The sequence below is a fragment of the Lissotriton helveticus genome, chromosome 5_1 (genome assembly GCF_964261635.1).
Source record: "Lissotriton helveticus chromosome 5_1, aLisHel1.1, whole genome shotgun sequence".
NCBI classification, from domain to species: domain Eukaryota; kingdom Metazoa; phylum Chordata; class Amphibia; order Caudata; family Salamandridae; genus Lissotriton; species Lissotriton helveticus.
The window spans coordinates 2,068,426,886-2,068,452,496 of NC_136065.1; the positions used below are offsets into that span (position 1 = coordinate 2,068,426,886).

Below are 25,611 nucleotides of genomic sequence, written 5' to 3' on the forward strand. Positions count from 1 at the left end.
TATCCAACACTTTCCCTACTGTTGTACTCACTGGAGTTGAAATAGTAAATGTAATTATTTTGCTATCCAACACTTTCCCTACTGTTGCACTTATTGCATTGGGCAATTTAGGTTGAAATATTCTTTTTTATAGTTTATTGTTAGAATTTTTTCTAGAATGTATTTTTTTATATTTTAAATTATTTATATATATATAATTTTTATATCATTTTAAAATAAATTAAAGATAATAGTGTATTCATTATTTTAAAGTAAATATATGTATATGTGTCCATTATTATGTTTGTGTGTTTCATTTTTTTTTTTAGGTCTAGCCTAGCTTTGCAGCGAGCATGTGCTGCTCACTCTGCGAGGCCTGCAGTAGTTTTTTTATGAATAATTTTTTTATTGAAATCAAAGTATGATATATGAAAAGAAATATTGAATCCTTGTACATTTACAGTGGCAATAAAAGTATGCGTCAACGACGGCATAGAGCAGGAGAATTACAAAGCAACAATGCAGTAATCACAATTGTAACGTACTCAAACCTTGTGCAATGGTTTCATCCCTCATCAGCGGAGGTTCATATATCCCACTATATTCCACTTTTCCCATACCTGTGTCCATTTGGTGCCCCCCCTAGCTTTGTATATGGTCCTTTCTGTGACCATACACCAGTCCATGTCCTTGCCCCAATCCTCTGTCCTTGGCGGCAGCTGGGCATTCCGCAATCTCGCAATATTGCGCTTCGCCACCATCAACCCCAAAGTTATCCATATTCGCTCCTTAGAGGTTAGGTCAGTTGGGCCCCAGGCATTGAGGATGGCCAGCTTTATGTTACAGTCAATCTTCTGCCCAAGCACCCCTTCCATAAGTCTCACTACCGCCGCCCAATACCTCTGGATAACCGTGCACTCCCAGAATGTATGGATGAAGGTGCCCTCCTGCCCACAGTGCCTATAACAGCCACCATCGGAGCTATATCCCATTCGGACCAGTAATGGACTAGATAGGTAAGATCTATGTAGGAGCTTCTGGTGTACTAAACGCAGCCTGGAGGAAATGCCCACCTCCTGAGGAGAAGCTACGGCTGCCAGCCATTCCTCTTCATCCAATCCTGCTACATCTTTGTCCCATTTTGCCCGCAGCTGGACCAGGGGATCTGGCAACTTATTGATCAGTTTTCTATAAATGAGCGAAATGGCCTTCTGTGGCAGGTCGCCATCTAAGATTCTAACCTCGAGTGTAGAGTACACAGGGAAAGACTTTCCTCAAGGGAGTGCAGCAAGTAGGGCTTGTTGAATTTGCAGGTACCTAAAATATTCTGATCCCGCCAGCTCGTATTCCTGCTGCACCTGAGTGAATGGGATTATATCGCCTTATTTCCACATGTCTCCCACCCTGGATATGCCTATAAGATCCCAACGATCGAAGCCCTTTGAGCTAATCAGTCTACCCAGTCGGTCACTGTGAAAGAGTGATGGGGTCTGTGTAATCTTACCGTCCCACCCCAGGCTTTCGTGGCGGACTTCTACACCTGAACCGCATGTCCAGGGGGACCGGTCAAGACAGGTTTCAGCAAACGCACACATAGTGCCCCATCAAAACTTCCTCCCGGCAAAAGTCACCTATCAATCCGGAAGGCAGGGTCACCCTGGGGTCTGTACATGCATTGATTGATGTCTGCGATAGGATGTATGACGTTACAACGCACACTTTTACAACGCATACCTTTACAACGCATTTTTTACACCGCAACATCCATTACAACGCACACTTTTACAACGCATACCATTACAACGAATTCTTAAAACATAACTTTACAACGCTTTCCACTACAACGCATACTACATTTACAACGCATACCATTACAACACATTACATTACATTACAATTAAGGTAAGTGTTGGATAGTGTAGGGGTTAAAATTACTATTCTAACTCCAGGGGGTGCAACAGTAGGGAAAATATTGGATAGTGTAGGGGTTAAAATTACTATTCTAACTCCAGGGGGTGCAACAGTAGGGTAAGTATTGGATAGTGAGTTTTGCATTGTAATGGTATGCGTTGTAATAACTGCGTTGTAATGGTATGCGTTGTAGTGGTATGCGTTGTAGTGTCATGCGTTGTAATGACTGCGTTGTAAATGTATGCGTTGTAATGGATGTTGCGTTGTAAAAGTTTTGTTGTAATGGTAGTGCGTTGTAAAAGTTGTGTTGTAAACGTTACATACCCTGCGATATTGCCTAATGTCCGATTGCCCCATCAAACCACCTCAATGTGAGCTTGTGGGTAGCGATGCGGGGGGCTTAACCTTGCAGAGCAGGTCACATAGGAGACAGTCAATTTTTTTAAAGTATGAGGAGTAGACATAGTGCGGAGTGTTCTGTAAGCCGTATAGGAATCGGGGATGGGACATCATCTTGAATAGGGCTGCGTGTCCCAAGACGGAGAGAGGGAGCGATTTCCAATGCCCGACATCAAACATAAGACGTGTAAGGGGCGGCAGGATTTTGCGCTTGTAGAATCTGGTAGGGTCTTGGAGACCCAGATCCCAGGTACTTGAAGCCGTCTAACTGTAGACTGTCCCTTCATCCTCCTCAAATATGTGTTCAGAGCCTTGAACTCTTTCCTCCTCTGTGCCATTTCAGGGCTCTAATCGGGAAACAGTGGGACTTTCCATCCAGCTCAACTCAACTCATCTTTTTAATTGTATGTGGTTTTTAAAATGTCACCTCTGAGTGTTGAATAACAAACGGTTTTAAGCTCTGTTCCTTCTTGCCTCTCACCCCCATTTCTCCCTTTTCTTTGGCAACCTTACCACTCGCTTCACATTTAAGGAGTCTTCTCTGTGGTATAAAATAAAGAACAACTTTTGTTCCAAGTAGCCGCCTCTCAGTTCCTCCTCTCTTCTATTGTGAGAATTCCCAAAACTCTTAGCATAGCAGTCCTACTCACAATCTCTTTTCCGTCTCATTAATAGATTTCACTGCATATCTGGAATTTTTCCTGGGGTCTCACAATTTCTGTAGTTGGTTGATTCTTTAATCATGCATCTTGGAGTTAAAAACTTTCACCTTTGCTATCATCAATATCAATACTGTTATTTTTTAGGTTGAGCCTATATATTTATATATATTGTAAATCCTTAAGCTCCTCTCACTGAAGTGGCGCTCCTTCCCAGCTGTGCGTTCCCTCCCGGTCAAGCCACACTGCTAATTATCATGCAGAGCTTCTTTTAACAAAGAAAACAGGTTGCACTCCGGTTGAAATTGTTCAATACTTGAGCTTATTTATTTCATAATACTCCAAACGTGGAAAACACACCCTTGCAGGGCATTATGGTATTTGTAGTGACCCATTGAAACAATAATATATACACATTGCATTAAATAAACCAAAATAAACCAAAACTTTGTAAAGACTCAGATTGGTGCCAGCCATGCAAATTTCATGTAAATTGATATTCCTTGTTTAAAGAAACTATAATTTACTCAACTTATTTGGCATTTTGTATGTCATTAATATACATATTGTTAGGGTTGCCATTCCACCTGCTGTATTTGGTTTCTCAAACAGTACCTACAATAGCAGCTTAAAAAATACTAATAATAATAATTGCCCCCAGTGGCATTGATCGACCTGTTATGTTCATACTTATTCTACCCTCATTTTCGGTTATTTTAACCATTTCAAAATCTATTTGATGCCTCTGGTGGCATTAAATAACGCCTTGTTTTGGATTGCTGCCGGTCATACTGCTATTTGCAGATCTTTTCTGCGGCTACCCATTTTATTTTGTCTGGACCCCCCTCTTTTCCCTATCTAAAATAAAATTAGAAAATATAACCCAATGTGAAAATCAAACAAAATTAGATTCAAATGTTGTAAAATATGGGTGTCCCCTTATTCCCAAGAGTTTAAAAGCTAGGCATCACTTTTCTGCTGCAACATCTTATTACCTCAACTGGAAAAGAAACCTTCTTCACTGATTAATCCCTGACATGTTATTTACAAAAATTATTTGCAAAGGTATTTACAGTTCCTCACTCTGATTGAGTCCATGCGGTGTCAGAGAATGCAGATTTAAAGTGTATCTCGATTCTTTTTGTCTGAGTATTCTTTCTCTGTCACCGCCTCTTGCCTGCTTCTTAGCCATGTCAATGCTGTAAAACGTTAAGTTTTCCAGTTGCTGTCATGATGTGTTTCCATGTGTTTGGCAACTGCATTACTTCTGTCTTTGTGTATACTTGCCCAGACATATTCCAGAATACGTTTTTTTAGTTCACATATGGTGCTGCCCACGTATTTAAGTTGGCATGGGCATTCTATTTCATAAACAACGTACTGACTCTTGCATGTGATCAGCTCCTGTATATTCCATATTTTTCCACTTGCCATCATTACATTTTGGGTGTTTTTGGCGATTTGACACACTTTACAATTGTAAAATTTCTTGAACCCTTTACTTTGTATCCAAGATTTATTCGTTTCTTTTTGAAAGTGGCTGTGTGTTATCCGATCCTTTAAGTTGGTTGCCCGTCGATATGTTACCTGTGGTGCATTGCCTATAATTGGTCCAACAGTCGTGTCTAATTTCAAGATTTTCCAATTTCTTTTTAGTATTTGTCTGATCTGTCTTGAGTCTTTTGAAAAGGTGTTTATAAATCTTATTGGTTCAGTTTCACATTTCTTGGTGGGATTTTCTGGGATTATTTGTAATAGATAATTTCTGTTTTTTTGATTTGCTCATTCCCAGCCATTATTGATGTGTGATTTTGAATAACCTCTCTATTCAAATCTTTTGTAGGTAGATGCACTCTGTTTCAACCATTCCGTTTCTTCTGAGCAAATTCTTCAAAGTAATACAAATTCGCCAAATGGAATGTTTTGGAATAAACATTGCTGATGAAAACTACTTGCATGCAAGGTTGCATTTGTAGCTGTTGTTTTCCTGTGCAACGTTGTTTGTATTTAATTTGCATCGATATAGATTTTTGTGTCAAGGAAGGTAATGCTTGTTTCACTTAACTCATGTGAATTTGAAATTTGCAGGTGTTTTGTTTAAAATTTCAAAGTATCCCTAAGTTCCAATTCTGACCCATCCCAGATGATAAGGAGGTCGTCGATGAATCGTAACCATAGTATTGTTTTGTTCAAGAATACGTCATTGTCTGCTTGCCATGCCCATTTTTGCTCCCACCAGCCCATGGTGAGGCAGGCGAAGCTTGGGCTGAAGGAAAAACCCATTGTGGTGCCTTTAGTTTGGCCAAATATCTCTTCTCCAAAGTAGAATACATTTTGTTTCAGGCACATCCTTATCAACTCTTCCAACATGTTGTTGTGCTGGGTATAATGAATGTTTCTTTCCTTCAGAAAAAAGTTGCAGACCAAGATTCCAATTTCATTATCTATGTTCGTGTACAACGATATGACATCCATCCTTATCAATTTGTAAGTAGGAAGCCAGTAATTCCATTAAGATGTCTTAGCATGTCTGTGGTATCCTTGATGTAGGAACTTTATTTTGAAACAAAAGGCAACAAAAAATAATCAATGTAATTGGCCATTGGTTCGAATAAGGATCCGTTTGCAGAGATAATTGGACGCCCCGGTGGTCTAGTGCGGTTTTTATGTACTTTGGGTAGAAAGTACATTGTTGCTGTCAGAGGATGTTCCACTGTTAAGTACTTGCATTCCTCATGATCAATCAATCCTTGATCCAACCAATTTTTCAATTTCTTATCCAGTTCCAACTTCATTTTCGCTATTAGATTCGATTGTAGTTTCTAATAATAGGCTGCATCACTTAGTTGATCATAAGCCACACTTATTTAGTCTTGTTTATCCCAGATAATGATATTAGGAAACGCTGTAAACGCTGACCTGCCTGAGCCGTTGCAGAGGCTCACTCATCTTGCTTCTAGAATCTGCTGGACATCGAGGGAATTTGCCAAAACCTTGCCGGACCCGCTGCGCGGGTCCCGCTGCGCCAGGAGACACCCTGTGGAGGCACCGGGAGGGGAGTGCTGCTTAGGAAGATATCTGTCCACCGGCAGGGCTGCGAGCAGGCTAGCAGGGACTCCATTGTCCAGGAGCCCCTGCGTGCTACACCTGTGGCCGCTCTCCCTGCCGGCGACGCCCCCTGACAGCAGTTGAAATCTGCCTCGCCCTCACCACCCAGCGGGAAACGCTGTAAACGCTGACCTGCCTGAGCCGTTGCAGAGGCTCACTACCATGTGGGTTTTCCACGGCCATAGATGTAGGTCATGGGTCAACAGGGTGTGGAGTGGAGTCTTTGCACAAAATTATTCATCTAGATGCAGTGGGGGGAGGCTCAGCGAATATGGGGAATAACCCTCCAGCACCTAAAAAAGTTTCGGAGGCCATTAAAAATATGGCTCCCACACAAACAGAGGACAAAAGGGATAGTAGGCAAAACCAGGTTCCCATCCTGGCCCCATCCACGCATCCTCCCCCTGTGACTTTCCACAGCCTGTCAATTCTATCCTGGAATATTGCAGGAATCAAGGCCCGCATGTCCTCTGCTGATTGGTTGGAATTTGTGGACAAGTATGACATTATCTTGTTCCAAGAAACCTGGGCAATTGAACCAGTCTTCAAGATGGGCTATGTCAATTTTTTTAAGCCGGCGACAAAAGGGGGTAAAGGGCGTGCCTCAGGTGGGCTACTGATCTGGGTGAAACAATCACTGGGTCTTTATCCAACAGAGTTACATGTCCAACATTTGGACCTTCTCTCAATTAAATTGAGTAAGGTCAAGCAACGGGATCTATACATCTTCAATATATATGCGAGAGGCATTCCAGGTGGCCGCAGCCCGCCGTTGCTGAATCTTATCGATCATAAACTTGATGAAATTGGATGTGAGAATGTTACCCTGTTGGCTGGAGACTTTAATTGTACCATAGAGCCATTGTTTGATATGGGGGACAACTGGAGCTTGGCCGAGGACGCTGCTTGGGATATCCCCGATTTGATGGTTGATAAAATGGCTAAAGCAACTGAGGCGGCAGTAAACTGGATGGCCCTTTGTTTAAACAGGGGTTTCCGAGCATGTAATGGCCGTACAAAGTCAGATAAAGAAGCTAACTGTACTTTTGATAATGGCCTAAGGCGGAGCCGCATTGACTATGTTTTGTTGAAAATGGAACATTGGTCTTCTCTAGTGGACATGGTAGTAATACAGCGCCCAGAAAGTGATCACAATCCACTGCTAACATCATTGAAACTCCCAGATCTAAAAATCGCAGTGGAGCCCACTTCCTCACAAACAGGGGATGTGCTGCTGACTAATGACAGGAGGAGGCTGAAATGGGCTAAGATTATGGAGGATGAATCTCTATGGGACAATGCTAATATAATGGCTAAAAATGTGTATAATGATATGTTAACTTTTGACATGTTGGGGGAAAGTTCGGACTCAGCAAACAATGTTATCAACCTTCACATTAGTTGTTTTGCTCATCTAAAATCCCTCCTTTCCCTCCCTTGCCGGAATATTCCCGCTAAAGCCAACCCCCTCCCTCAGAAGTGGTATAATAAAAAATGTAGGGAGGCCCATTCTGATCTCATCAAAGCTATAAAATCCTGTGACATGGGAGCAGTTAAAGCGGCTAGGCTTCATTACAGAAAAACCCAATGTGAATCCAAACGGGAGTGGGAGGATAGGTTTTGGTCAGATCTCTTGGATGCCTCCACTTCGAACAATCAGAAAAAATTCTGGGACCTACTTAAGTGGGGGAAGGACCAAGACTCGAGCTCCCCGTCTAACCATGTGCCCCGAGAGGAATGGGTAGCGTTCTATTCTGCTCAATTCAGAGATGACAACCCTAATTGCATAACAACAGCGGGTACGACATCTCTGACATATACCCACGGGAAGAAACTCCTTTTTACAGTTTCAGAGGCTGAGTTGGCCTTGGGCTTGACCCTGCGAGGGAAAGCTCCTGGCATGGATCTCATACCAGCGGATCTGTTTAAATCAAACCCAGCCCTGTGGCTCCCTTACATAACTATGATAGCCAACTCACTAGTTAAAGGAGCTACGATCCCTCATTCATGGAGGGGAGCCGAGATCATACCAATATTAAAAAAAGGAGACAGGTCCAAGCCGGGGAACTACCGCCCTATTAGTCTCATTGACTCCATCCAAAAAATCATTGCTCGCATGATCTTGGGACGGGTTCAGGGCTGGATCGAATGTGAGGACATATTATCTCCTTTGCAGGCGGGCTTTAGATCGGGCACAAGCACCATTGATCAGGTGTTTAGATTATGCCTGATCTATTGGAAAGTGGTCCTGATTGGCGGCGGTACCATCTTTGCCGCATTCATAGACCTAAAGTCCGCCTTCGACCTAGTGCCAAGGGACAAACTGTGGGGAGTGATGGAAAAATTGGGTTGTCCACCAGACTTACTTGACCTCATCATTAAACTTCATGAGGATAATTTTGCGAGGGTAAGGTGGGGTGGCCAAGGACAGGTGACGGAAACCTTTCCTGTGACCAGAGGAGTCCGTCAGGGGTGTGTCCTGGCGCCAACACTCTTCCTCCTATTCATCGACCAAGTGGTGAAATTTTTTATGACCACCCCCACTGATGCCCCAATGCTGGCTGGGAGAAGATTCCCATTGCTCATTTTCGCCGATGACACCCTACTCCTCTCTAGAACACGCAGTGGTTTACAGCGGGCTCTGAACCGCTTTGAGGAGTTCTGTGCCATTAATAATCTGGCAGTGAATGTGGGGAAAACAAAGTTTATGGTTTTCACAAGAAACCATCCTGTCCGGAGCACTGTGAACATGAATGGAGTTAAACTTGAGCAAGTTGAGACAATGACCTATCTGGGGGTTACCCTTGACAGCCGTTTGAGATGGAAAGATCAAATCAATATACAACATCTCAAACTTGCACGGTTAACGGGTTGCCTTATAAAAGAGCAAAAAAGATCCACCACCAAGCGGGTCCTTCCAGCCCTCAGGATCTATGACGCCAAAATTACCACCGCCATTTTATATGGCGCAGATCTATGGGGCTACATGGACCTCCTTAATCTCTTTAAAACCCAATGCAAGTTCTTACGGAACTTGGTGGGATTACCACAGTCGACCCCTTCAATCCCTCTTTGCCTGGATTCGGGATGCCTACCAATCAATGAGATGGCTAGATGCAGGCTGGTGGCTCTGTGGAGGAGAATATGGACCTCCCCTGACCTGTATCTATTTGCGAAAGAACTAGCAGAAGTCAGGTCAATTAGTGGATCTGGAAAAATCCCATGGCTCCAAGCAGTAAAAAAGATTCTTACAGACATGGGCCTAGAACAGCTCTGGTTAGCTCCTTCATCTAATGCCTTTCCCTCTAAACAGGAGTTTAAAGCCATGTATTGGGCTTCAGTCCGCCAACCCCGAGTTTCACTGTCCGGCAACATTAGCCTTACGGGCAGGTTCCTCACATTTAAGTTAGATATGTCCCGTGAGCCCTACTGGGATCTTATCACTAAGCAGCTGGACAAGAAACTGTACCACCAGTTTAGAGTGGGTGCTCTGCCTCTGAATACTTTTGTTTGTAAATGGTCTATGGGGGCTTCAATCTCTTGCAAAAGCTGTCCAGGCCAGAAAGAATCAGAGGGCCACTTTCTTTTTGCCTGCCCCAGTTATTCGGCGCCGCGGAAAAAATGGCTCAAACCATTGTTCCAGCGCCTACCAATTAGTAAATCTGCTGATGCAATTTGGGTGTTAAAAATCAATACCTCTGAGGTCTTTGTAGTGAGCCTGGCCAAATATCTGGGATGGGCCTGGCTTATAAGGCAAAAAAATATGTTAAAGCAGCAGGAGCGTATCAACAGTGTTTCATAAAGTGCAGTACTGTGCCTATTGCCTCTACAATCGTTCTTCTACATCAGTATGATTGGTACCTCAATCTTGTAATGGTTTCCTATCAATTATGACTTAATGTGCATCACTAATTCTTATGTTTATCCAGGTTTCTTATTCTAGATATTTAATATTTCTTTTTAATTGTTCTTAAAATTAATTCCATGTAGGTTTTTGGTTGTCTCGTTTATCTTGTTTGGCTTATTTGCTCGATCTACATATATTTTTTGTATTTGAATGTCTCGTATTCCTTTTTTTGTTTAAAGCCTTTTAATTTATTGCTTTTTTAAATGTATTAAAATGTGTCTTTTATGATTTTCCAAAAATCGAAATAAAGACTTGAAACCTGAACCTGATATTAGTACCTTTATCAGCCATTTTTATTTCAATTCTATCATCTTGGCTCAAAGTTGTTAAAGCCTTCTGTTCTTCAGGTTTCAAATTATCCAGGTATCTTTGTTTTTTCGGTTTATAAATATTTTGTATTACTGCTTTATTAAAGGTGTCTATCTTATTACCAGGTGTTATTTGTGGGTAAAAATGCAATTTGGGTTTCTTTTGGCTTAGACCTGCTCCTAACTGTGTGCATGCTTCATCTAAAACCATATGTTCTGACTCTGTTAGTACATCCAAATTTATTAAAGGTAAATAACTCTCTGAATTTTTTGCCAGTAAAGAGGAGCTTGGTGTTGCTCTTGCTGTCGATTGTTGTTTTCTATTTATTTATTTCTCCTTTTCCTTGAACATTTTCACCAATTTGATTTTTCTTATATAAGTCAATCCTGGTCTGCACCATGTCCATAGGTGTACTCGGACAGAAATGTAAACCCCGTTTTAATAAGGAACTTTCTGAATCTGTGATTGGTCTGCAGGATAGATTTATGATGGTTAATTCCTGTGTATCCTCTAGAATGTTTTCTTCACTCTCATACTCCGAGTTGTTGCTCCTACATTTTCTCCACCGGAAGCCCCTCCTTCCTCTTCTTGTCTGTTTGTCCGTTGTCTTCCTCTCCCACGTCCTCTTTGGTTCTGCGGCTGAAATCCCCTCGTCTGTTCCCATGGACGTTGCTGTAGGACTAGCCGCATGTCCCCCAAAAAAGACTGCTTTCTTGACGTGTTCTCTCCATCACTTTGATCCGTTGGTGTGAGGGAGGATATGCTGTATGAGGTACTCGCTATGTTACTGGTATGATCTTGTTGTTTCAGGAGATCAAATTTCCATGCATAAGTAAAGATTCTACCTTCACTGTAATCTTCCTTGTCTCATTGAAACTTGACTCGCTTGCAATTTTGTGCTGACTCCTCGTGCAGCTCAATTTGTTTTTCCAGTTCAAGTTTGAACTTTTTCATGTCTGGGGATAAATCCATTGTAAATAACTCCTTCTCTATTTCTGATACCTAATGTTTAATTTTTTGTAGCGCGATCTCAATGTGCTTGACCAGTATATTCATTAGTCCTAATGATGAATTTAAAATATGCTTGCCCCATTCTTGTAAAAGTTCATTGCTTGAATCCTGGTGACTTGGCATTCAATGGATCCTCAGACCCCTCGGTACTTTTTGTACTTCTATATATTTTTTCAGTGTAGTGACCTCCCACCGTTTGTTAATTTCTTTCTTTGGGATTTTCTCCCATGCCTTCAGTTTTGTTTTTACATCAGATTTTTTCTGTATCCTTGGATCTCCCCCATCTGTTACCTCTGTTTTAAAAAATGCTGGTGTTTGTAGTAATGCTAGCCTTTTTGCATCTCAGGATTCCATAATGTTTTCCTCTTTGGAGTATCCTTTCTTTCTTGTTGTTTATTTGCTATTCATTTCAGATCTTTTATTGTCTCACCGGCGTGACTTTCACATTCATAGAGCTCATTCTGAATCATCCCCTTGATTTCTTGTGAAATCCTTCCAAGTAGGTTGCTATTCTTGAGCCAAATTGTCCTGAAATATGTCAAGAGCTGACCGTCGTTTTGCAAATGCAGTTATATGTTTATCTAACTCCTTTCACATTCACAGCTTACAGGCACACAGGCGCTTACCTATTTCGCAGCAAGAACACTGCGTCTTCCACCCTCTGGTTTCAAGCGTGACCTTGCGGTGAATTAGTTGGCACCACATTGCCCCTTCTGCTGTGAAGGGGCAACGTGGTGCCAACTTATTGTGCCAGGTGCTGTAGCCGGGTATTGTGTCACCTTGTTGTGGACTGGACACAACAGTGCAGGTCGGCAGTGTTACAGAAAAACCATGTACTGCACCACAACTGCTGCATGCACATTTGAAACACACTACTTAGACAAATCACAAACTAGGCATTCATACACAAACCATACACAACTTTGTCCAGGCCTCTCTCTACCCCCTGTCCCCTGTCCAGACACAGAACAGTTGTCTTTCCTGACCCCTACAGCGTCCCGTCAGGCTCCCACTCTTCTTCCCTCCTCACTCAGACTAAGGGGCATATTAACAAGGACCTATCGTCACACGAAAGTCACTTTTAACAATGTTCCTGTGGCGATAGGGACTTTGTGGTTTAACACTGCCTTGTAAATAAGGCACCCTTTCACGCCACAACACCCATGCCCCCTACTTACAAGGGTAGCGTAAATACTAAGCAGTGCTAAAATTAAGACCAGAGATAACCTGGTGTTAACATGATGAAACGAGGAGAAATGCTTTATTTCTCCTTGTTTCTGCTGTTTCTATGTGTGCTGCATTGTGCAGCACACATAGAAACAGCAAAACGCCATGAGTGATTGTTTATCTGCAGGAAGGTGTCCTTTCCTGCACATAAACAATCATATAAAATGACAATTTACAACTTCTATGCAGCACACATAGAAGTTTCAAATTGCCATTTGTGAATATTTACAGGAAGGGACACTTTCCTGCACATAAACAATCATTCCCTCAATGCAGGCACCCTTGCACCATGGCGCAAGGGAGCCTGCCTGGCTCTAGGCAGCCTAATTTAGCACCAACACCAGGCAAAATGCAGGGATGTGCCATATCTTTTTAATTACGGCTCATCCCAGCGTTTTAGGCATAGCACAGCGTGGCATTAGCATTTTGTGCTTAAAGCCAGCCTCCTCCATTCCCTTGTAAGTATGCCGCTAAATCTGTATACCACCAAAACTCTTTCCGACCACTCTTCTGGTCTTCCTTCCTACGGACCTTCCCTCACCCAGACACTAGCCATAACTCTCTCTCGGCCTTCCCCCTTCCTGGAGACTAATTTATACCTCAGCCTAAGGATACAGAGAGCAAAGGAACCTGAAGCCCACCCTTGGGTAAGTCCCTGTCATTCTCAGCTCTTAGTCCTGCAGTTAGTAGTTAGATATAATTGACACACCAAATAATTCACCTCAACAACACATTTACACAACACACCACATACACCCAATCTACAGCACACAACACCACATCATGCCACAAAATTCAACACCGCACAACATATTTGAACTGCACAACATACCACTACACAACACAAAATACCATTACACATAATTACACTCCATGCCAGACAATCCCACTCCACATAATCCCAGTACACTCAACCACATAATTACATTCTACATAATTCCACTGCAAATCATGCCACATAATTCTACACCACACAATTCCACTACTAACAATTCCAACCTCAACCTCAAATGATCAAAATAGCGAACAGTCTTTCTTCTCCTGTGGCGGTGGGTCAAGGTGTTCCCCAAGGCTCTATACTTGCACCCACATTGTTCAATCTCTACTTAGAACCACTGGGAAACCTCCTAAGCAAATCTGGGATTCACTATCATCTCTATGCAGACGACACTCAACTCTACCTCAAGGTTGCCTCCACTCATTATCTCTCCATCCTAAGATCTACTCTTGACTCCATTCAAAACTGGATGTCAACTCATCAACTGATTCTGAATCCCTCCAAAACTGAATTCCTTCTCTTCTCCTCCTCACTCTCTCCTCCCCCGGTTCAAGCATGGATGGATCAGATGAATCTACTAAACAATAAACCCATCATTGTCCACAGTGCAAAATCCCTTGGTGTCATTCTAGACAAAAAACTCAATCTAACTCCCCACATCAATTCTATTGCAAAATCTGCTCGCTACCAACTGCGCCTTCTCTGGGGAATCCGTCGCTTCTTCCCGGAGCAGGACCTTATAACCCTGGTGCAATCGCTGGTCCTCTCCAGACTAGACTACTGCAATTCTCTTCTTACTGGCCTCCCCAAATCTCATCTGTCCCCACTTAAGTCTGTCTTCCATTCAGCAGCTGGTTTCATTTATGGGGCCAAAAGAAGCGATCACATCACACCGATGTTATCCACCCTCCGCTGGCTTCCCTTCGAGCCTAGAGCTATCTACAAGACCGCTTGTATCACCCACAAAGCCTTGCACTCCTCCTCTCCCCGCTACCTGGCGAATAAACTGAAACTCTCTGGAGGCTCTAGACCTTCACGCAATGCGGAGAATCTACTGCTTGAACCTCCCACTTTCAAGAAGGAAAGAACAATGGCCCAATCCTTTTCAGGCAACGCAGTGAGAATCTGGAACTCCTTTCCGCCCCAGCTCCGGACCACCGCCTCCTCCCAGGCCTTCAAAAGGGACCTCAAAGTTCTCCTCCTCCAGAGACACCTCCAAAAGTAATTCACGTCCTCTTGCTATTTGTGAGGAAGACTTCCCACTACTGATAATTTCTACTTTCCATGACCATGGAAGAGCCTTCCCAGTGTATTCCTGTGGTTGGAGTGTCTGCCTTTTTGCAGTATTTTCCATGTACTGGTGTTCGGTGCCCTTTTGTAACATGCACACACCACTCTGCCCTTGTAACACACGGTTGCTACCTCTCACATGTTTTTACCTTTGATACTTGCACAAGTGCCACCTTTGCCTACGTAACGCTTGTTCTTGTGCCTGAGTGTCTAGCACTTATTGCAGTACTATACCTCTAATTATACTCTATTTTCTCTTATAACTGTACACTGGTCACTTTTCCTCTTGTGCACTTTTAACTACCTCATGTATTTTTGGTTGCTCACAATTTTTACTACCTCAAGTATTTTGTTTGCTCACAATTGTCACTATTACCTTTACTACCTCATGTATTTTTGGTTGCTCACAATTTTTACTACCTCATGTATTGTGTTTGCTCACAATTGTCACTATTACCTTATGTAAGTAACGTATGTTTTTGCAATCTGTTCTTTTGTAATGTTTCTCATTATGTTTCATTTCTGTTCCTAATGTGAAGCGCTCTGACGCCTTAGGGTAAAGTCTGCGCTATATAAAAATGCATAAATAAATAAATAAATAAATAAATAAATAAATAATAAACCCAACCCACATAATTCCACTCCACACCACATACCTCCACTCCATAACACATGGGTAAACCACATTGTCAGTTACAACGCCAAAAGCTCTAACTTTCACAAATGCGAGACCTAGTGGCATTGCAAATGCTTGTTTTTGTTATTGCTGTTCTTCCATTTGACAGCTGTATATAGTGGTAACAGCTATTTGAGCGCTATTCATGAACACCAATTTCTGTAGACAAGATCAGATTTTTTATTTAAGTGCCTGAGAGATGAAGACATTTGCCCAGAATCACAGGATGTTGAGAGCAGACTCTGGGACGCGAACCTGATCCCCCATCTCTGCAACCTGACCTTCAGGCCACATATGCCTATGCACACGCAAGGCATAAAAGTGGGAGGATATTGGGCCTCATTTATGAGGCCTTACGTCAGTTTTGCGCCGCCGGTGCGTCACTTTTTGTGACGCACCAGCGGCGTAAAAAATGCGCCTTGTTGCGCCATATTTAAAAAGTGACGCATCTAGGTAGATGCGTCACTTTTTAAACCCCTGCGCCACATTATACCTGCGTCAGGTATAATGTATGCAGAGGGGGCGTTCACCCGCAAAAAGCCTCGTAATAGTGACGCAGTGAAATCTATGAGATTTCACTGCATCACTTTTAGGACGCTGTTGCGTCAAAATCTTGCGCCTGCCTCACAGCAGGCGTAAGATTGACGCAAGCCCTTTCACATGGGGCTTGCCCCATGTGAAAGGAAGCATTGCTGGAGTTGCGCCACTTTTGTGACACACTCCAGCAATGCGTCACTTTTGCGCCTACAGATACGTCAGAAATACTGACGTATCTGTAACTCCTTGGGACATGATGCGTCATATTATAAATATGACGCTTCAATCATGTCGCAGGGAGAGTGCAGTGAAAAGTGACGCATCGCTGTTTTCACGCAGCGATGCGTCACTTTTCATAAATGAGGCCCATTGTTCTTGGGAAAGACGCTGGGGCCAAGGTGAAAATGCGAACCAAATAACACTCCCACCCGACCTATATTGCTTCTATATGGGCCTGCTAGGGCTTCGTTGGCTGACCATTATTATATTCATTAAATCATACGCATATGCATACTGTTGTTTATCTTTTCATTAAATTGCATAAATGTGTTAATTTACTTTACCAAAGATAATTTCTTTTTTCATTTCATTATGCTAAATTACATAAGGTGACAATGGCCTACAGCCTGAGCAACAACAACTGCGAGGCACCTACTATTACTAAATTATTCAACCCCTCCCCAGCCCTCCACTGCCTCTGGGCAATGGCCTGGCAGGGGAGGGGATTACGCATAAAACACAGCTGCTGGGCCATCCATAGAGTCAGGGGAAGGGGGAAGCTTAGGTGAAGATGTCCCAAGTCCACAACATCCCCAGTCCCCCACAGCGAGGCCACAGCATAAACCCACCCTCCCACGCCCACCATGCCCTGAATGAGAAGGGTGGCGGGCGAGGTGTCAGATAAAAACACAGTTTCTGGGCTGCGTTGGCCCCAGGGGGCCGAGGTGAGAATGCCCCAATGAAGCTTAGAAATATATCTTGAGCAAGAAATAATGCACTTAAATTAGGGGCATATAACAATACACTGGCAACTTAATCGAAGAGTACATCGATGATCAATATGATACAAACATTGCCTAGATCTGATTTATTTTACATTCGAAGTAGCTGAATTTTTATCTGATATACAATTAAGATAAATACTAAAATATCATTAGAAGACTTTCCACTGAGCTATTCACAGACTTCTGTTGTGGTGAATCTGACAGACATTCAAAACCATATGACAGTAAATCATGATATTGATGCAATGCAATGTTGCTAACAGCTGTGGCAATGACCTAAGCCAGACCTGGCCCCCAGGGAGGACGATTCTTGTAATCACCTGATCCCCAGCCAACCATCAGGGCGATTGCTCGGCATGGCAGGGGATCAAGGATAGGCCACAGCTGATCATCGTCCAAGGGCCATATCACACGGCACCCCAGCGAGGCTGCTTTACTCTCCCGATCCCGTACCCTCTGTGGGCTGGAAAAGAAAACAAGCATTTGCAGTGCAATAGGTCTAGCATTACTGATAGTTTGAGGTATTGGCGTTGCAAATATTAATGCAACGCCAATAGCTCAAACTTTCAGTAATGTGAGACCTAGTGCATTGTAAATGGTTGCATAGTGAGCCAGGATCCAGCACTGTATGTCTCAGTGCAGTACCACAAGCTGCTCCTAGAGCTCCCTAGTGAGCAAGGCACCATCACTGCATGTCTAGGTGCAGTACCACAAGCTGCTCCTAGGGGTCCCTAGTGAGCAAGACCAGCACTTCTTGTCAAGGTGCAGTACCCCAAGCTGCTCCTAGAGGTTCCTAGTGAGCATCATAACTTTTTAGTCACATTTGGTACTGCACCCTGCAGGAGATATGGTAAATCCACTCTACCCATAATGCATTGCATGCAAGACTGTACCACGAGTACATTCAAATTGCTATGTCCATCAGTAGACAAGATCAGATTTTTTATTTAACCCATTGGCTGTGCCGCCCGTTTTGCGGAAGTGCGGCACTTCTGCAAAACGGGTGGGGCCTAGGGTGGCCAACTGGCATGGGTGCAAATTCAGGACGGGTAAGGTTAAAAATTCAGGACAGAAGGTCAAAATTCAGGACAAAAGTTCAGGGCAGAAGGTCAAAATTGAGGACAAAACTTTGTGAATAAAAGGTACTTTTTTCAGACACATCAGAGGAAGTTCCGTGATAGTATAAAAGTGAGTAAATAGACAACCACTTAAGTACAAGTCAAAATAAGTTTATATTAGCTTAAGACAATTGTGCACCTTATGTTTATTTGGTATGTGTGCAGCTTTGAGCAACTTTGCAGGTCTTTTCGTGATATTTCATATGATAATTTACATTCTGTCATCCATTAATTCTTTCATCTATCATTCAATCTTTCACCATTCATTCTGTCCTTCCATCTGGGTGGCCATCCATATCCAAACCTTTTCAATCATTTGCAAACCTATCCATCATCTATCTTTCCATCCATCATTTCACTCATCCATCCCTTCAGCCACCCGTTCACTCACCCATCCATCCATCAATCCACCCTTTCACCCAATCCATCCTTTCACTCATTCATCCACTCTTCCACCCATCCATCTATTCACTCATCCATCTAACAATTTACCCTTTCACCCAAGCCATCCTTTCACTCATCCATCCACTCTTCCACCCATCCATCCATTCACCAATCTATCTAACCATTTACCCTTTCACTCATCCAGCTTTCCTTTCACTTACTCATCCATCCACCCAGTCACTCATCTGTCCATCTTTTCACTCATCCATCCATCTTTTTTTCCAGCTCTCCACCCTCCCTTTCACTCATTATGCATTCTTTCACTCATCCATCTTTACATTCTTCTTTTCACTCATCCATGCACCCATTCACCCATCCATTCTGCCAATCATTCATCCATGTTTTCACTCATCCATCCATCCTCCCTTTCTCTCTCCATTCCCCTTTGTCTTAGCCACCCATCCTTCCAGCCACACTTTACCCATACACCCACCCACCCATCCAGTTGCAGACAGAAGAGGCCCATCAAGAACTTCAACCCCGCTGTAGTTTCTAAAGCAAGGGGTGGGTGGGTTGGGGGAGGGTTCACTATGCCCCTGCACATAGGCAGTCAGAAAACGTGGAAGTCATGAGTCATGCATGATGCACAGTGCCAGGACGTGAGGTGACTGTGACATGGTGTTGTTTCAAGGGCTTTATGTGGGATGATAAAACTGGGGGTCTCTCCAAGGGGTGTGTCTGATTTAATTAAGAGATTAACTTGTGCTGAGCACAGTGTGCCACCCAACTGGTATTTTGCTGTTTCTATCATGGCATCCAGTAACATTAGACCAACTGCAATCCATGACTATTGGCTTTGTCAATGGATGTTAGTTGCCTAAAATAAATAAAAAAGCAGAAACTATGGCATCGTTGTATATAATATTAACAATGCTTCAGCTCTGAACTGATGAGACTGTGAAATAACTATTAGGTCTTTTTAACTTTATTACACTGTAATCGTGGTACTTCTCTTCTACATAGTCTTTTCGTTTGCGTGCTTGCTTTATCTTTTCCTTCTGTGGCAACAGTGCTCTGGAAGAATACCTGGTACAGAAGAGGGTCAGGGTCAAGGAACGTAATGGGAATCCTACAGTTTGTGTGCTGTGGACCCCTTAAGTGCACCAGCGACCCATTTGAAACAAGAGCTAATCCCAATTTGTCCGCTGACTCCCACCTGCAGCAGATTTGGGAATTTGAGTAAGGCATTGATTGTGCACCCCACAGGTATTTATTTGCCTGCCTGTATTTCGCCAGGCAAATTCTGGCTCAAATCATACAGAGAAATGTGCGAAAGAAATCTGAGTTTCTGCAACTTGGAGTCTGAAAAAACACGCATAAGTAAACAGTTATTCCTCTAAACCTCAACACTGAATGAAGTGCAACATGTCACCCGAAAAATGCTGTACCCCGTGTCAATGCGGTTTACTAAATGCTCAGTTCACACCTAAAATTGCCTGAGAATCAAAATGGGATCCCAAGTTATGAAATTTCAAGTCAGCCTTGTGTTGCTGTAGCCGGCTATCTATACTAGTGTTAAGTGTCACTCTCCATACCACCGCCTAAGAGGAGTCTTAAATTTAAATGTCATTTAAATGTTGTCCATCTAACCCTAACAGAATGCCGTGCCTGACTAGTGGAGGCCGCCACATGTTTTCACAGCCCAGACTGGCCCTTTGTCATTCTGTATGTAGCAATCAGCCGCAGACAGAATGACAATGGGCAGGTGGGGCTGCTCTTGTGCTTCGCAGATGAGTGCGAGGCGCCCCATGAGGGAGCTGAGGCCTCTCACAAGGAAACAGTCTCTGTTCCCTGCAAGGCCCAAAATTACGGACAAAAGGCGTCCGTCAGGGCCGGCTCTAGGCTCATGGTGGCCCTGGGCAGGGAGCGTAGGTAGGGGGCCGGGAAGAGGGGGTCCGGGCGGGGCGGAGCACGCAGGCCAGTAAAGAGGGGAGGGGTCAGGGTGTTTAGAAGTGGAACAGAGCCGGAGGCCGCCAAATCCCTGCATGGGGCCACCACGCAAATATGTATCCATCCTCAGAGGATTAATATATTAAGGATATATATTGGCGTGGTGGCCCCTGGGGTTTGGTGGCCCTGTGCAGGTGCACAGCTTGCACATGCCTAAAGCCGGCCCTGCGTCCGTAAAAGGGATCCTCACGGACAACGGACGTGAGGTCCAATTTACGGACGGTCCGTGAAATTTACGAACGGTAGGTCACCCTAGTGGGGCCGCGTCGGCCATTGGCCGACGGTAGCACCAGCGAGGTAGTGCTGCCGTCGGCCAATGGCCGGCGGCAGCATGGATGGTGTTAAGCACCTGAGAGATGAAGACATTTGCCCAGAATCACAGGATGTTGAGAGCAGACTCCGGGACTCAAATTAGTAGCTTTGAAATGTGACAAACAATTATTATATGAATTCCGGATTAGGTTGCTTGTACTCTATGTGGAGTTGATGAAGGGAAATTTAAAGAAATGCGCTGCCTGGGAGAGACCTAAAAAATGGGCCACAGAGGGCACTGAGACACCAGCCCTTGTATGTATGTATGTATGTAAATGTATTGCGACTTATATAGCGCACGTATCACCCGAAGGTATCAAGGCGCTTGCTTAGGGAACCCGTCCTGGTATTCCCCTGTGAGATACCCCGGCAGGGTATCCACAAGGTGAAAGCCAGGCATCCCGCCGCGAGAGGCCGTAGTGGAGATTAAGCAAGCTATTGCCCAGAGTCGCAGAGTGTGACCCCGTGAGTCGAGTAGGCACCGAAGCGAGAATTGTCAAGTCCGTGGATTTTTTTTTAGCCCGAGACCCGCCGAGGCGGGGAATCGAACCCTGGTCCATGGCCGATCTCAGCTTCCGGGTCTGACGCCTCTAACCACTGAGCCACGATTCTCCTTCGGCCAATGCCCGACTGCCCATTGTGCCAATCCGTCCCTGCCACAAGGCCATTGCTCATACAGAGTCCTATACGGTGCACGAGGGATGTCAGCCCCCGATCGGTCAGGAGGGAAGAGGGCGAAGTCTGGTATAATTTTATCCTGCCCACCCACCTTGCCACCACCCTTCCGGTTGCTTCCTTGTCTCACACAGCCCTTCTTTCTCTTGCAGGGGATGCGTTGACATGCTACAATTGCCCGTTGGGCCTCTGCCTCCTACCCACCACCGAGACCTGCTGGTTTTTGCAGATGTGCGGCACCGCCACCGCCACGGTGTCATCCGACATTAGTGAGTAGCGCGAGACAGGCGAGCGCGTGCGCACATAACACGTGGGTGGCGCGGGCACTCCCAGTCTGACACACACTTCACGCCGTTATACAAGAGTAACCGGCCACTGGCATTTAATGGAATGCTTTTAAACTGGAATTGCGCTTCTGTGTTTACCTAAACATTCTACTGGGACTGGTCTCACAGAGATGGCGTCAGGGTTTATGGCAATTTTATTTTGTGCTTGAAAAAGGGGCAAGATGGGTTTTTGGGATATCCAGATTGCTTCATCCTGGTCCATATATAGTCTAATTGTTGATTGACCTCTAGATTTCATTAACTCTATGCATCTTTCTCATCTTCACGCACATGGCAGCAATATCAATGTGCAATTATTAACCTATTCAATTAGAATGTTCCGACAGTTTGGTTTGATAAATCACACTTAATGATGTTACATCGGCATGATAACTGTCCCTCATGTACACTTCAATTGTTACGGTCAATTTTACTTTCTCTCTCTCTCTCTCTCTCTCTCTCTCTCTCTCTCTCTCTCTCTCTTTTTTTTAGGTCTCGGACTAGCGTTGCACTGCGCAGCAGTGCTGGCGCAGCCGAGAATTAACATGGTCTTGGACTGCCGGCCACCTCCCCCCTTTAACACTGACTGAATTACCCAATTCAACCAGACAACACATGGGGGTCTTTGGAAGTCAAGGGGGGGTACAGGCCCCCCCCCCTGGCCGTATTTATTAAAATATAAAACAAATCAAAAATTTTAATCAAATAAACATTTCTGACAATTATTAAAATGCACACTTTTCAGAAGATTAGATTGACATCCGTTTCGACATGGTATGATGGGCTAACCTTAACAAATAGCTAGTACAGCATGTTTCCTAACGTAATCTAATCATCCTGAAAATTAAACTGCATTCTAATATTTTTAATAAAGTCCTACGGCAAGGTCGCCAACCGGTGTCAGATCCTTTTACAGCTGCGCTCTCACGTTGAAGATGCGCATGCGCAACCCCAGGGCACGTTACACCCACGTGCGCTCCCTGAACTCCATTTAACCATAACAGGAGGGCCCAGACACTCGCGCACCTTAGTGACGTCATAGTGTTGTGAGGGGTGGCTACCAGCCTGAGGAAAGCGTAGACTCCCTCCCCCGCACCCTTTAAAACGGGATATCATATCCTGCCCCTGAAGTTCTGAGAGAGACCAATGGCCCCTCCCGCGGGCGGCCCCTTTCGTGAATGGGTCCGCCCCCCCGTAAGGACCTTAAAATGCTGCTCACCGATTAATGACCTTACCGCCAGACACACATAATAAATACGACATTGCTATTCTAAAAGGAAAAAAGGCCTAAGGAGAAAAAATTGTTAATACACAGCAAAGCACAAAACATATACATATACAGATACTCCTGTAAGCGGGAAAAAGGCCTAAGGAGAGAATTAGTTAAATATCACGGCACTGCACAAAATATTTACCTCTGTTCTCCCTTTGAGTAAACAGGAAATTCAAGGCCCGCTTTTACAAGCCCCCTAAACCTATAGTCCGGGACATTGACAAACCTGATACTTACCATTTGCCAGGCCCCAAAGTCTGCTAACAAGGGATGGAGGGTGGGGAAAATTACACGGCCCCACGGTGGGGCGAGGAGCGAGCCTGGGAGCGCGGGCACAAAGAGGCCGCTTCCCGCGCTCCCCAGGCTTTTAACCCTTTCGCTGCCGCGACCCCGCCCCCTCGCCCCGGAAGCACACCAGTACTTCCGGGGCGAGGGCGCGCGGCAAGCGGCCCCGAAAGGGACGGGGTGTGGGAGGGGCCGGGCCCCGCCATGCTTGCGTGGGGGCCTATTGGCCCCCCCTTGTATCATGGTCTTGGACTGCCGGCCACCTCCCCCCTTTAACACTGACTGAATTACCCAATTCAACCAGACAACACATGGGGGTCTTTGGAAGTCAAGGGGGGGTACAGGGCCCCCCCCCTGGCCGTATTTATTAAAATATAAAACAAATCAAAAATTTTAATCAAATAAACATTTCTGACAATTATTAAAATGCACACTTTTCAGAAGATTAGATTGACATCCGTTTCGACATGGTATGATGGGCTAACCTTAACAAATAGCTAGTACAGCGTGTTTCCTAACGTAATCTAATCATCCTGAAAATTAAACTGCATTCTAATATTTTTAATAAAGTCCTACGGCAAGGTCGCCAACCGGTGTCAGATCCTTTTACAGCTGCGCTCTCACGTTGAAGATGCGCATGCGCAACCCCAGGGCACGTTACACCCACGTGCGCTCCCTGAACTCCATTTAACCATAACAGGAGGGCCCAGACACTCGCGCACCTTAGTGACGTCATAGTGTTGTGAGGGGTGGCTACCAGCCTGAGGAAAGCGTAGACTCCCTCCCCCGCACCCTTTAAAACGGGATATCATATCCTGCCCCTGAAGTTCTGAGAGAGACCAATGGCCCCTCCCGCGGGCGGCCCCTTTCGTGAATGGGTCCGCCCCCCCGTAAGGACCTTAAAATGCTGCTCACCGATTAATGACCTTACCGCCACAGGCCAGGTAGTTGACCGACTATCTGGCCCCCCCCAACCTAGGTCATATCTTCCTAATCAAGAAACCCTCTACCCCTGCTAGTTTGTTCCCTATCCCTAGGACATTCCTTGACTGTCAGCTGGACCCCCCACCCTGAGTAGAGACAACCCCTCCAATAATCGTCCCCTCTTCATTATCAGCCGACTGGCAATTACTGTGTTTGAACTAATTTCTCAAACCAAGTGCTGATCCTCTTTATCGAGTGATTCTTCACCGAGTGACTCCGTGCACTCGCCTAGTCCCACCCCCCTTGTACGTGCAGCCTGGGTAAAAAACTGCCCCCTTATGGTGCAGTCTGAGTCCTACCCTCGTTACCCCATGTCCTAATGCATGAGGGTGTGGAGGCACGCCTAACGAGGATCCCTGCAGATGCTGTGACCGGAGGTATCCTGGTACTATCATTCTACCCCTCCCACTGGCATACTGAACAGTCTGCTAACCATCCACACCTAGCCACTACGCTCTGGAAAGTGTTAAGTGTATGGTACTACTTTTACTATGGAAGTCACCGCTTCCTGAACAGGGGAAATGAGGCGTTGCATAGGCCTATCATTCCCGGGGTTGCCGAGGCCAGGACTGCATACCCTTGTGTACTGTCCCATCTCTACCGTTGTCACTACCAACTGGTGATCTATGCATATACCATGCTGACACTGGTGGCCCTGCGTGCACAGACGCCATTACTGTAGGTATACAATTTCCTGTTAGGGCAAATACTGCCATTCTTTGTGAAGCAACATTCTGCTACCAATTAATGGCTTACACACCAAAAACAATCAACTCTGTGTTGGCACCTCCTGCGTCTATTGATCGCTCGCCCATCCCACTTGCGTTGTTGCTTGCCATCCTCTACCTGACGTAAGCATTCCTTGGGCTGTCCACCTGTAGTAGCTGTTGTGATGTGGAGCACTCCAGATATCCACCGTGGACCCGGCCATACATACATGGAAAAGATAAACACAAACCATTAGTGTTTCTGGCGATAACTGCTGTACACGTGCTTAGTCTTACATTGCCATTACTTGCTAAGTTTAGATAAGACGCCAAACACATACTCATTAACACTCCCAACTGCAAGTGCTCAGCACAGCCTCAGTTTGTGTCCCATGTAATGTGTTTCGATTAGTGTTACGGAGAGTGCCTTGTAGAATGACCTTCATTAGAGAATAATATCCAGTGTGCAGTAAAGTGACCCCGTGCATGGAGCCCACCGTGATTACCATAGCGCCCTCATGACTCCTCAAGGACGATACACAGTGTGAAGTGCGGTGCCTACGGCACATACAAGGTTACTACAATTCTGTAGCAGACCAGGACATCACCACCTATTCCTGATTTTCTACCCACGTCTTTTGGCGATAGGCACATACATGGTTATTACAATTCTGTAGCAGACCAGGACATCACCACCTATTCCTGGTTTTCTACCCACGTCTTTTGGCGATAGGTTTGAAAG

At 44.7% G+C, this 25,611-nt stretch overlaps 1 long non-coding RNA gene across 1 annotated transcript in view; it reads left to right on the plus strand.

Moving 5' to 3' along the window:
* Positions 1-25,611, plus strand: part of LOC144753988 (uncharacterized) — an 88,480-nt gene that overhangs the window by 52,856 nt on the left and 10,013 nt on the right. The window contains exon 2 of the long non-coding RNA XR_013594624.1: positions 21,447-21,563. This is a non-coding gene — a long non-coding RNA (uncharacterized LOC144753988). The remainder of the gene's footprint in view (positions 1-21,446; positions 21,564-25,611) is intronic.